Consider the following 14688-nt stretch of genomic DNA (forward strand, 5'->3'; position numbering starts at 1 on the left):
TATTTTGTGCCTTTGCTACAGAAATGCAAATGGGCCAGATGGATTTTTAATATGATTCTACTTAGCAGTAAGACAGTTGATGCCTAATGACTTTAGTTTCTGAATCTGCAATCAGGTTCCAACAAGTATAAATATATATTCATAGTGGTCATGGATGGAATATTCAAAATCAAAATTGTTTCAGAAAAATGTGTTACATAATGTAATTGTACTGGGTGTTCAAGCATGCAATTGTAAAATTCCAGGTCAATTATCTTGAGGCACATAAAAATACATTGACGATACTGTCTTATATAAACATATTTTTAATATTTTTTCCAAGTGCTTTCAGATAGATTTTAGGATCTGCAAGGAGTAGACACAGCAAAGGAGACAAGATTACAAGTTTAGAAGAGACAATTTGGGCAAACCCAGAGAGGTCAGAGTCCACTACCAGGAAGCCCTAGAAATTAGATTAAGTAGCCAACAGATTAAGTAGCTAAAGATTAAGTAGCTTTCCCAGAGTAACATGTGTAAATGGACTGCTGATGAGATGAACAAGTCTTCAAGGCCTCAGGGCCTCCCACATTTCACCTACCTTTTGGGAACTGTACTTATGTAAAGGAGGAAGTACTAATGAACAGTTAAAAGGATAAACAGGAGGAGAACAAGAATGAGAATCTGTTGGTTTTTACTTGGGGCTGTCCAATGTATCAAATGTTCTGTTTATAGAACAGTAACCCAAGTGTTTAATGGGTGCTTCTTTAGCCTCATAGGACTCCCCCTTCACAACAGTCTGATGTTTTGCTCTAGTTCTACAACCTATTAACCTCATCTGACAACAAGGGAACCATACAGACAGGAAGGAATGAAGTGGAGTTTTTCAAATTCTGATACTGACATCGCTTGCATCAGTCACTGGGTTGTTAAAAATGCAGATTCCTAGGCCCCATTCCAGACCTACTGAATCGATCTTTTTAAGTGAGCCCCAGGAATCTGCATTCTAATAAGCCTCCCAATGGAATTGGATACAGGCACCTGAGTGGCTCAGCAGTTCAAGCATCTGCCTTTGACTCAGGGCATAATCTCGGGGCCCTGGGGATTGAGTCTCAAGTCTGGCTCCCTATGAGGAGCCTGCTTCTCCCTCTGCTGCTCTTTCTGTGTCTCTCATGAATAAATAAATACAATCTTAAAAAAGAGAAAGAAACCAATGGAATTGGATAATGGAATCAATTTGGAGACTCAGTGGGCTAGACAGAGTTTATTTCTACAGAGAAGTTTACATTGCATATGACTTTGCTCTGAATTTAATGTTTTTGAGCATGAGCTCAATTTGACCCACCATTTCTTTTATATTTATTTATTTACTTATTTATAAAGATTTCATTTATTCATGAGAGACACAGAAAGACAGGCAGAGATATAGGCTGAGGGAGAAGCAGGCACCCTGAGGGGAGCCTGATATGGAACTCGATCCCAGGACCCCAGGATCACACCCTGAGCTGAAGGTAGATGCTCAACCACTGAGCCACCCAGGTGTCCCCACAATTCCTTATTTAAAGAAGGAAGAAAACATTTCTCTTGCCTCAGAAAGAAAAAGTAGTTTCATGAGCTCAAAGGGCACTTCTAAAAATCTACTTTTATTTATGCATATTTGTCCTTCATTGATTCATTTGGTAAGCCAAACACACACACACACACGCACACACACACACACACACCATTATCACTGATTTATCTGATTGGATGCTCCCCAAAATTGAAGTGGCATATTAATAAAGTACATTTTCTATAGCTGTTTAAGAATGAATTCATTAAATATGTATCATTGTGTGTTTATGCAAGGAGGCTTAAGAGAACACACTGATTATGTAAAATAAATAAGACAGGACAGAATGTCAATGTCATGATGCATTATCCCTGTCTGGCCTCTAACTCTGGAACTTCAGGAAATAGTACTTAAGTTCTGTTTTTTAACTTCTTGTCTTTAAAAGATGGTTGAAGATGATGAGCTTATGGGAACTTTCCCATTAAGGAAGGTTTCCTATGTTGGGTTGAGTTTGCAAAGTATCAGGAATTTAGCCATTTCCTCCTCTGAAGCAAAGATTTCTCCTATCCCCTCCATTAGTCTGCCCTAATCAAACTAAAATCCTTAAGTTCTAGCTGGCAAAATCACCAAGGACTAAATTGCCCACTGTCCATATATATGGATGAACAACAGGGATAGAAATTTGCCTATTCCACTTGGAATCTCTCTGAAAAACTTGTATTCATCCTTCAAAACCAAACTCGTGTCTTCTCACCAGTAAAGTGTCCTCATATTCTGTTTCTAGAGACACAGTGAGTTGACATTTTATGTTTCTATGGTATCTAGATCAGGTCCACAAGCTTGTGAGCAACCATAGGGCAAGGACCATAGGCTGATTCATAAGGATAGTCTCAAGCTCAAAATATTTTTATTGAATCAATTAATTCATTACTTTGGGATTGTCTAACTTTAGGGAAACAAAAAAATAGTTCCCTCCTCAGGGAGAATCTCTGGACTCTAAGTTAAACCTAGAGGCTAATGATGCTATTTGTAGAACCCTTTTGTCTTTCTGTAAGGCTTTCCTTATGTATGAGCAACTGAGTCTCAGTGGAATTAACACATGCCCTCACAGGAAAATGTTTCCACATTAAAATAACAATATTGATTATCAACACATCAAAAGACAAGGTTGTTTTTAGCCTTGGCCCCTCTCCAATGGATGTCATTGAGTGCTTATTACATGTCAGCACCTCATATTTGATTTCCTGTGCCCCTGGTTGTGTTGATGCTATCATTATCCAGTTTCACAAATGAGGAAACAGGGATCTAGAGGAATTAAGTAAGTTACCCATAATCACAGGAATAGTTAAGTGGTAGAGTCAGACTCAAACTGAGGTTGCATGGCCCAAGCCTGAGTCCATTCAGAAATGTCCTGCTCTTACGTGACTACCCACTCAAGTTAGAATACTTCCTCTAATGGCCTTCTAAGTATTTGTCTAATACCTTCTCTTTTCTTCCCTGCTCTCACTCATGTCAATTTATGGTTGTCTAATTATCTTTTAGAAGTTAGCCATTCTTTTTTTTTTTAAGATTTTATTTATTTATTTGAGAGGGAGAGAGAGCATGCGCACAAGTTGGGGAGGGACAAAGGAATAAGGACAGAGGGAGAGGAAGAAGCAAAGCAGACTCCCCACTGAGCAGAGAGCCTGACAAGCAGCTGGATCCTAGGACTCAGGGGTCATGACCTGAGCCAAAGGCAGATGCTTAAACGACTGAGCCACCCAGGCACCCCAGAAATTGGCCATTCTTAAAATAGATTCCACCCTTTAATCTTTGTTGTAGTCTTCTGCAATCCTGTTTCCCTTCCATGGTTTGCACATTGATGTGTATACACACACACACACACACACACACATCAAAGAGATGGGAATTAAAAAAAGACATATTTCTGTTTCCTCATCTAACATTTTGGATTGAGTAAGCTACAACTATGAGACTTTTTGAAAAAGACTTTTTATTTGCCCTTAAGTTTTATTTAGATCCCTCGCAACTATTACTGAAGAATTTACTTAATCAAACTGTATATTTATAACCCAGTACTGAATTCTAGTACCATTTCTAAAGTGACTTCTTAGTTGAGATTATGATGTGGCTAAATGAAAATATTGCCAGTTTCAAAAATGTAATTTTTTATACCCAATCTTAGCAGGAAATGATTCTGCCAATTACAACACACGTGCGCACGCACATGCGCAAACACACAGACACACACACACACACATACACCAATCACTGAGGACACTGAAAATCCAGATTTCTGGGTTTTATCCATCCAAAGATTTTGATGAAGTAAGTCTTGAATGCAGCCCAGAAAACTGTACTTTAAACAAGCTAGCTAGGTGATTCTGATGCAAGAATTTTGTGATCTACATTCTGAAAGATCCAGAGAAAATGCACGTTTTTCATTTATATAAGACAATGACCTAAATTTTCTAGAATCTTCTTAGCAAATTTCTGGCTATATTTATATGATAGTTAAAACAAAGTTAGCACTGACAGAAATGTCTTTTCTGTCACTTATTTCCATATTTCTGCAAAGTCTGCACTGAACTAGGGATGGCAAAAATCTAATAGATGGGATAGAGCCACATCTATCATCCTCCATACATCCACTGCCCATGACAGACATCATTTATCAATCATAGCATTCTTGTTGGCTGAGTCTGGACTCACGACTGTGAAACCACTCCCAATCAATTCTAGAGCAGTAGCTAAGACACGGCCATCAGGTCCTTGCCCACAGGGCATTGAAATAGAAAGAAAGCAAATGAGTTAAGTCATGAATGAGAAATATGAGTGAATTTAGAGTTCCATCCTTCTCCTTCCTTAGCAAGCATCCTGCACCCACCTCTCCCAGCTTGCTAGCATGCTCACTGGTATTGCAGACAAGGAACACTGGCTATTGGATGCAGACAGAGCCAAAGACTCACAAAGCCAGCCTATTCAAGGAACCTTCTTCAGTATGCTGTGATAGAAGGTTCTTTCTCTCTTCTCTTTCCTTTCCTTCCTCTCACTTAAGGACCTCCCTCTAAATGGAAAGCCAGTAGGGGTTCCTACTTAAGGTTCTAGCTATGGCGAAATTTTTTACCATAACTGTAGGATATCATCCTCTTTCAATTAATAGTTGACAGTTGAGAGGTCAAAGGACTTACCCAGTGTTATTTAAAGCCAAAAGTAGAAGTCAGGTCTCTGGACTCCTAATTTATTACTATTCATAAATTTAAGAACTTTAAATTATAAGCAGTTACCTTATAAAAATTGTACTGCATAGTCAGGCCTTTGTCCAGTAATTCTGATATTACTCTTGATCATATTAACATATCATAGTTTCTATCTTTGAGGACCTTTCATTAGTCTAGCCTCAACCAAGGATGAGTTAATATGTTTTGCAGATGGCAGCTCTGTCTTATTGTAAACTACACACCTTTAATCACAGTTTAACCTATATTCTGTAGAGTTGTAAAATCACCTCATAATACACCTCATAATAAGAGTAGGGTGTTTGTTTTTTTTATCTCAACCATGGAGCAGCCAGGAGGAGTTAAAAGAATAAGAACACTGGGGTCAGACACATCGGGGCTTGAATCCTAGCTCCACCTCTACCTAGCTGTGTGACCTTATGCAACTGACTTAACCTCTTCAAGAATCTGTTTCTTTATCTATAAAATAATGAACCTGTTTACCTCATAGAGTTGTTTTGGAGAAGAAATTAATAAATGGGTATAAACATGACATGGATATATACCTGGCAAATAAGAGGTACTCAGCCAATTTTAGTTGCCCCTACCCTTTTCTTGGTTTATACCTATTAGAAATAAGGTAGTCTGCTCTCTTTCATCCTTACTTTCACCTTAGAATTTCCCAGGACTGATTACACTTGCAAGGGCCAGTGGAAAATGAAAAGAAAGGACCATTTGTTCAAAAATCATTAGGAATTTTGAGATGGCACCCACAGTGCAGTAAACTGAACATGGGGCCCTTCTGAGCATGGGACCCAGGTCTCATATATGCCCAAATAGCCAGTTCTGACTACCAGACTATTTCTGTGCAGAATCTTTTCTCAACATCTCTTTGGCCTTGATTAACCAATGCTAAGACTCCAGGTAAGCACGGGAAGCAAGAGTACTGGTTCAAGAATTAGTTCAATTTAAATCCTGGTTCTACTACTTATTCTCTAATGAACTTTCAGAAAATAAATGACTCTGCAGGTTTGTTCCTTTCTTGAAGGTGGGACTAATAATAGCATGTTCCTCATAGGGCCCAGGTGCAGGTTAAATGAGATAAGAGCAGGGAAAGGCACTGACCCCTAATCCAGGGGGACTCAAATGTTGGCTGTTGTTCTAAAGTCTTTCTTTCCTTTATACATCTCCTGAATCTTCAGGCTTTACTAATCCAGTAGAGTCATATTTATTATAATTTCCATAGAAAGTGCTACTCAGAGCCTGCCACAGACTCTTGCTGGGGAGCAAAAAGGCAGCAAAACGGGCAGAATTTGCAATCTCAATTATTTTAATGTACAATTCAGAATGAAGCATAGTGAATTATAACAAAAAATGATGATGCTTTTAATGAAATTTATGAAAGTAAAATATCTAAAGTTTGTAGAGTGGATTTGTTTTCCATTACTTTTACATCATTATTCCATTTGACTCCTCCTACCCTACACACTGTCTATATATTACCATCTAAATTTTATAGGTTCTTATAACTAAGCTTGCAAGACATTTAGTGATTTGCCTGAAGATTCATGCTTCTTTAATTATCTGAAGACTCATGCTTGTTTGGTTCTTAATCCAGGGCTCCTTCTACCCCCATCAACAACAACAAAAAATGGTTAAAGTAGCATTTATGTGTCTGTCTCTTCTATTCCTGAGTATATTTGTTTTACTGCTTCAACTGACAATGATTATAAAAATTTCATGTGGTTTTTGAAAAAGGAAGAAATGGAACAAGGTAGTAAATAACTCATTTCACATTTAAGTAGATTTGGCAACCTTGGCCAATTTTATGAAGCTTGAAATTCTCTTTGTAATTTATAATCACAAAGATTGCTATCAAAATTTTCATAAAAAGCTGACATTTAGGAAACTTAGTGGCATGGATTGATAATTGCCAAAGACTCATTAATGAAAAACTGTGGTCATTTGAACTTGGGATGGGATATGTATTTTATCCGTGCAGTGATTCTAGAAGAACTATCATTTTCCAATCCCGTTTTGGAGGTGAAACAGAGAACTGAAAGAGCACGTGCCAGCCCTACGCTGCTTGCCTTCAAACTTTATGCAAGAAACAAAACTTTTTTTTACTGCACTGTTATTTTGGGTTTCTGATACTTGCAGCTGAAACTAATCCTGATACAGCCACTCTCCTCAATTTCCTCCCCAGATGCAAACTTATATTTTTGACTTTTTTTATGACAAAACGGGAGCTAAAAGAGGGATATGCATGAATTCACCATCCTTTTAGCTGCTGCTGAAGAATTTTTACCTCTCTGGCCTCCACTGAACTTACTTTTGGGATATGATCATATTGGTGGGCTCTATGAAGAGTTGGGGCCTCACATCTCAACTGGCTTCAGAATCCAGTGGTGAAAAAGAATGGTCTCTGAGATGGCTACCATCATTCTTTTCCTTCCCTATATGCACATGCCCATCCCTCCCCTTAAAACAGGAAGAGTTCTTTTTCCCTCCCTTTTAAATTCAGGGTAGCGTTGTAACTTATAATGTGAAAGAAGTGGTATACTGGCTCCTGGGACTTCCTAGCCCCAGACTTAGTAAGAGGATCGGAGGCTTTTTCTTCTTTCCTCTTGGAGGGCAGCTTCCATGTGAGAAATCTGACTACTCTCAAACCACCATTGTGAGTAAGCACAAACTAGCTAGGAGGAGGAGTCATGCATGAAGCTCTAGGCTACCTATAATTAAGGAAAACCTTCTTGGAGTTTGTAGCCCAGCCCAGCCATGCTGAATCAGACTGAATGACTGACCCCTAACCAATGTCAAAGGGAGCAAAAGAACTGCCCACTCATTTCTCTCTGAAGTCTTGACCCATAGAATTGTGAGGAAGAGTAAGTCACTGTTATTTGAAAATACTGAGTTGTGGGTAGTCTGTCATACAACAATAAATAGCTGCAATAGCTGGAGAAAGATGATGTGCAGCAGAAAGAAGAACATTTATGAGGGAAAGAAAGGATTGGTGAGAAAAAACTACTTTGCTACCAGTTTTGCCTGGCTCCTGCTGTCCTAGCTTTGGGATTTTGGAAAAGGGAGACCTAACAACCATTATTTCCATAGCAAAATAAATTCTGCATTCCCCAGAAGTAATCTGCAATGCACATTTGGAACACAACTTGTTCAGAAGCTGGCAACTTACTCAATGCACTTCAGCATTCATTCCTGACCTTCGTGTGACATAAATACCAATTCATTTATGTGTCACACTATTGCTGTGTATGTAAGGCAGATATATAATATTAGGTTGGTCCTGAGCAATTCCAAGGAGATAAGTCATAGTGCTTATATAACCGTCGGTATATTGTATTTAGTGTAGTGTATCAAGCATGATTATGGGTAATTTTATGTTAATTAATGCTTTTTATGGCAAGCTGTTTATCGAATCTTGATTCATTCTAAAAGAAAAAATGAATACCTAGGTATATATGACCTACTCAAAGAAAGCCTTTATTTGCTTAATAACAAAAGATTCTCAAAGGAAAGTTTTCTGTTCCAATCCAGGAGAAGACAAAATATTTAAATAAAGAAATTTTGTAGAAATGTTTTCCAGGGATATTCTAAGCATGTCTATGTAGAATCATTTTACTAAAACTGCCTGCTTGTTACTAAGGATCTTCAAAGTATTTATATTTCAATTAATTTAAGACAGAGGGCCTCAGCCTCAGCTTTTTAAATTCTGAAATTAATATAGTATCAAAGTGGTGGCTTGAAAGTGTAGTGGTGGGCAGTGGTTCTCAAGCATGGCTCTCCACTAGGAGAAGAACTTAGAATCCTTTCACTCTAGCCCCTAGAAGTGACTAACTCAACTGTTTCTAGGGTAGGCACGAGGCAACAGGGTTTATTTTTAATGTTCTCTAGATGATTCTAATGTTCACCTAAGATTGAAAACATGGTTGAAACAGTTTAGGCTTTGAAATCAGCCTTGGGTTGGAATTCCAACCACTCCTAATTTTATAACCTTGGGCAAGTGGCAAAATCATCCTAAGGCTCTATGTCTGTGGTTCTCAAAGTGGGGTCCCTCAATAAGCAGCATCACTGATATCTAGGACACTTCTGGGAAGTGAAAATTCTCAGGCCTCATCCAAACCTACTGAATCAGAAAGTCTAGGGCTAGGGCCCAGCCTCCAAAAGATTTTGCTACAGGCTACTACTGTTTGAGAACCACTGTGCTGTGTGATAAGAATTAAAAGGGTGAATGACTCTGTGTCCCTTCATTGTCCTCAATATCTAATTAAATTGTCAGAAATCAAATTTCTTTCCACTTGTCAGAATATCTTGTTGGTTTTTTTTTTTATAGGATTGTAAAGTATAGTAGCAAAACTCAAAATATTAACATGTATTGTTTTATTTCTGAGTCTACAATTCACTTTTATTGAGTTAGAATAGAAAGGAAAAGCAGAAAGAACAAAAACAACTATACTACTTACCCCTGAAACTAATATTACACTACATGTTAACTAATTGGAATTTAAGTAAAAACTAAAAAACAAAACAAAATAAATTACACTACTACTTTGAAATAAAATCATTACCATTGTGATACAAATTCGCTTTTTACATATTGTTTTATAAGTGTCTTAACTTAGTTTCTTGCCTATCACTTCTTTTATACCTTAAGTCTATTAACTATTTTAGACATCATATTTTCAAAGTTGCCTTTTATTCCATCATATGAATATGCCTGTATTTAGTCAAACTTGTTGTTTCAGATTTTTGCTTTTATAAATAATGTTTATCAATTAAAAAAAAATCTTGTTCACATACCCATGATACCATTCTTGGGATCAATTCCTAGATGTGGTATTAATAGATCAAAGTGTAAACATCTTTTAATATGTTAACAAATTATTCTTTTAAAAACCTACACCTGTGAGGCACCTTGAGGGTGGTGCAGTACATTAACTGTTGGACTCTTGGTTTTGGCTCAGGTCATGATCTCAGTCAGGTTCATGAGATCAAGCCCTGCCTCAGGTTCCTGGCTCAGGCTGGAGTCTGCCTGAGACTCTCCCCCTCTCTCCCTCTCCTTCTGCCCCTCCCACCTCTGGCTCATGCTCTCTTTTCTCTCTCAAATAAATAAGCCTTTTTAAAAAAGAAACCTACACCCCTAGTAGCAGAAGGGAGTGCCAATTCTCTTTCACCATATGTTAATGCTATATATTACCATTTTATTTAATCTTTGTCTCTTGAGTACCAAGATCATTTCATTTTTTCTTTAATGAGGTTAAATCTTATTGTCATTAAAAAAAATTGTAGCCCATTTGTATTTATTCTCATTCTTTGACCATTTCTTAAAAATGTGAGTATTTAGATTTTTTCTTTTCAAAATGTAAAAGCTCTTTATATATTATTACTTTCACGAACATTTGGAAATAAAAAAATAGATACATAACAAGGACTCCATTGAGTAGCATCAGAATGAGTTAATTTCAATTTCTTAACAAAAAATAAACTATAAATAATTTGGTTGGATTACATTATTGAAAATATCCAAAGAATCAGTATGTTTCCCTTTCCTGTGACTGCATTACACTGAACAAAATTTAGTCCTCTAATGATTGAGGATTTTTTTGGTGTGTCAGGGCATTTGATCTGAATTTTGCATAGTGTAGAAAGAATGGGATTCAGAAAGTCTGGGTCCTGGCTTCACAGGCTATCAGTTGTTTAACCTAGAGTGAGGTAAATAACATCTCAAAGCCTTCGTTTCCACATCCTTATAACATAAATAGCACAAATGACCTCTTCCTCATATGGTTACTGTGAGAAACAATGCACACAATGGTATAGCACACAGATTTCAGAGCCTAACTATCTGGATTTGAATCCCTATCATTTAAAGTTATGGGCCTTGAGCAAGTTCTTAATCCCTCTGGGCTTCAGTTTCCTTGTTTGTAAAATGAGGATAATAATAGAAGTTACCTATTAGAGTTTTGGTAAGGATTAAATGAATAAAGATTTACAGAGCATTTAAAACAGCACCTGGCAGGTAGTAAGCACTACATATTAACACCATAATCGTTAGATAGAGGACCGTGTATATCCTATGCTTTCTTAACTGGAGCCCTACGCAAATATCAGTGGTGGGACCTATACTCTCCATAGGGGTCATCATGGTCTTGGCAGGTATATAGTGTTGGGTTGAATCTCTACCAACCCCAGGATATACTTAGAAATGAGTTTCTGAATAAGGCTCTGGTATCAACTTGCTTTTTGGTGATTCACCTCTTTCTACTAAACGTGGAGTGCAGGACAATCAATCTGTTTTTTGTCAGCTGGAGTATGACTGTCAAAACTGACCAATGCGGGTCTATCACTTTGCTTCCACCCAGGAACTCACCTTCAGCAGACAGACAAACCATGAAAGTGCTGTACCCAAGATGCTCTAAGACAGATCTGTGCCAAGTTTTCCCACACAAAGCAGAGCACTGCACTGATTTTTAGATTCACCATCTATAGTTGGCTTAACTAAATTCTGTGTTCTCATATATGCTTTATACCAGCTAACAAGGAAATTTTTGGTCTGAACTCTTAATATAAATTATAATTAATACAGAAAATGATTAAAAGAAACTCTCAGCATTTGGTCATCTTATCAGATACAACTCCCACTTTTGTCCCTATGATTTACACTGTGTAAAAGAAAATATACCCATATGGAATACGCTTGTGAATCGAAAACAAAGCCAATGCCCAAAATACAAATCAAAAACACTGCCTAGAACAACAGGCCTCAACTAATGAATTAAAATGATTGCTGGTTTCTTTAAAATATTAAGCCCATCGATGCTTGCCAAAAACCCCTTGGCTAGCTGAGGGATTCAAACTGCATTGTTCAGCGAGAGATTGAAATCCTTCCATTCATCATTGACATGTGAGAGACAAGACAAGGTTTTTGACAAAAAAGGGGATGAGGCGCCAGATGGTTTCCATCTGTATCTCCATTGATCGTACAATGAAAACCCACCTTCCCTAATCAGAAGGCTATGCGATACATGGAAAATGAATACCCAGTGTTTTTAAAGAAGCATAATCGCCCCTTCCCAACCATAGATGTATAAATATTAATGAACACAATCTGGATCTAAGCAAATTTAGCATGAACTTTTAGCAACCCTCCCTTGACAACTTCCTCCCTTTTTAACTGAATTAAACTCCTAAGTTCTGTGATTAAAAATAGCAAACCCTGCACTGAAGTTGGATCTGTGACTGAGGAAAAACCTTCCCTGCTAGTAACCAGTTAACATAGCTCATATCATTGCATACTTTTTATAACCAAAAAAGGGTCTCAGTTTGAATGAATGTTTAGCAAGTGTGAACAGTGAAGTATAGAATCAACACAAATAAGTAGGGAATTATTAATTGATCACTTATGCCATGCCTACTTCCAAAAAGATTTAAGCAAATTTAGAGATTACATGCAACACCAGGAGTTGTTAAACAAGTTAATTTCTGCAAAACCCTGTGCTATGTGACATACTGAACCATTGAGCCCTCGGGAAAAAGGGTTCTCAATCTCTCCATCTATCTACACACACACACACACACACACACACACACACACAATTTTAACTTACAGAACTAAAACAATCTCAATGACTCATATTCAAGGGAAAATACTAAATGCCTTTCTGAAAAATTTGAAGTTACATCATTAGTATTACAATATCTCTAACCAAGAGGATTTGGTAGGTCTTCTTCCTGTTGACACTCCTTTTAGGAAGAATATGAGAAAGAGACAAAGATTTGAAAATTTCCATTAATTTCTTTCTTTGCTTCCTTTCCTTTCAGTTCAAACAGGGAAGATTTGCATACTTTCTCTAGCTTATATGCCTTTAATCTGTTGAAGCAATGCATTCTCCAAGAAGTACATGCCATATTTTCACTAATAATTCCCTATAGATCAAAGTGGTCAGAATCTTAGAGTGAAAAATGTCAAATCAGCCCAAAGATAATATGAAAAATCCACATTCTCAACTTAAGTTCCTCATTTGACTGGAAGGGAATAATCTTTTTTTTCTCTCATCCAATATATACTGTTCTCATTCTGTCAATGAACACATTTTTATTGAGAGCTATGTGTGTAGCATTGTTTAGGCACTGAGGATTAACACAATGGACAGTATTGCTATTCTCAGGCAAAAATGTTATTTCAGAATCATCCTTTAGATATTGTAAAGAATGCTCTTTGTTTCTTTGTTGTATGGTAACACCATCACATACAGAGTTCACATGTGTCTCTAGCTCAAAGGATCAAACTCATCTCTTAGTCACCAAATCCCTTTTGGGAATAAGTGCTTAGTAGGAGTAACTGCCAATGTCACCAGAAATATTGGTGTTTGTTTAAGGTTAAGGTAATCTTTTAAAACTGCTAGTCATAAAACAAGATATTGATACATTTGATTATACTAAAATTAAAAATGTCTGTTCAAGGGCACCTGGCTGGATCAGTTGGAGGAACATGCAACTCTTGATCTTGGGCTTGTGATTTCGAGCCACATGTTGAGTGTAGAGATTACTTAAAAATAAAATCTTAAAAAAAGACAAAATTTCTGTTCATTAAAAGATACCACAAAATAAAATGGCAAGGCACAAATTGGGAGAAGTGCTTTGAAACACCTAAAACTAACACAAAGGATTAATATTTTCTCTCCCTCTCTCTCTACACAAACACACACGTATAACTACTATGAATTAAGAGAGAAATGGGGAAGATATGAACAGTATTTCACCAAAAAGGAAGCATCAATGATAAATAAACATATAAAAATATGTTCAACTCCTTTAGAAATTGAAGCAATGCTTTTTTAGACCGCAATGAGATACATTTTAGATGGGTGAAATTTAAGAGCCTGACATTACCAAATGTTGTCAAAGAACGACAAGAACTCACACTGCTGAAGGGAGCTTCAACTGGTTCAACCACTTTGAAAAATAACTTTAAATCACCTAGGAAAGAATGCATTTATTTTCTGACCCAGCAAGTCTATTCCTAGAGAAACTATTACTCACTTGTACCAGAAGAAAATGTGCAAGTAAATTCATAACAGCATTGTTTGTAATAACAAATTACCAGATATAAACTCCTAAACAGAAAAGAACCTAAAAGTCCATCCATAGAAGAGCAAGTTAAGTGGTATCATACAACAGGGGTAAAAGAGCAAATTCCAGCTTTATATCCTGGACGGATAAATCTTAGAAATATAATTAGGAATGAAAAGGCAAGTTTCATGAAAGTATATATGGCATGCAACTATTTTTATAAAGCCCACAGACAAGCAAAATTTTAAAATACATACATACTATTTAGGGAGATATATGCACATATAATAAAACAAACAAAAAATCTTACTGATAAATGCAAAATTCCTAACAGTGCACCTCAGTGAAAGGAGGCAGATGTTCAATATCAACATATTGTAATGTCCAATTCCCTGAGTTGGGCATTAATTTCATAAGAGATTTATTTCATGATTAAGTTTCATAGCCTATGTATGTTATAATATATAAATCTATTTGCAAATAAAATATATTAAAGAGAGAGAGAGACAGACAGACTAACCAAGGAAGGCAGGTCTTCTTAACTCCATCAAAGCTGAGTAGGTAGCACTGACAGGTGATCAAGATGCAAAGAAATATTTTGCTTACTTCTTGGGACTTCTTTTTTTTTCTAAGATTTTATTTATTTATTCGTGAGAGACACACAGAGAGAGAGGCAGAGACACAGAGGGAGAAGCAGGCTCCATGCAGGGAGCCCGATGTGGGACTCCATCCCAGGTCTCCAGGATCACGCCCCGGGCCAAAGGTGGCGCTAAACCATTGAGCCACCCAGGCTGTCCTGTCTTGGGATTTCAAATGGGTTTTCAGTCATGCTACAGCTTGAAATTAGTTTCTTTC

General features: G+C 37.1%; 1 protein-coding gene across 18 annotated transcripts in view; it reads right to left on the bottom strand.

The window, feature by feature from the left end:
- Positions 1-14688, bottom strand: part of THRB (thyroid hormone receptor beta) — a 371044-nt gene that overhangs the window by 296480 nt on the left and 59876 nt on the right. The gene's annotated exons all lie outside the window — the stretch shown is intronic.

Source organism: Canis aureus, chromosome 22, assembly GCF_053574225.1.
Source record: "Canis aureus isolate CA01 chromosome 22, VMU_Caureus_v.1.0, whole genome shotgun sequence".
Classification (NCBI taxonomy): domain Eukaryota; kingdom Metazoa; phylum Chordata; class Mammalia; order Carnivora; family Canidae; genus Canis; species Canis aureus.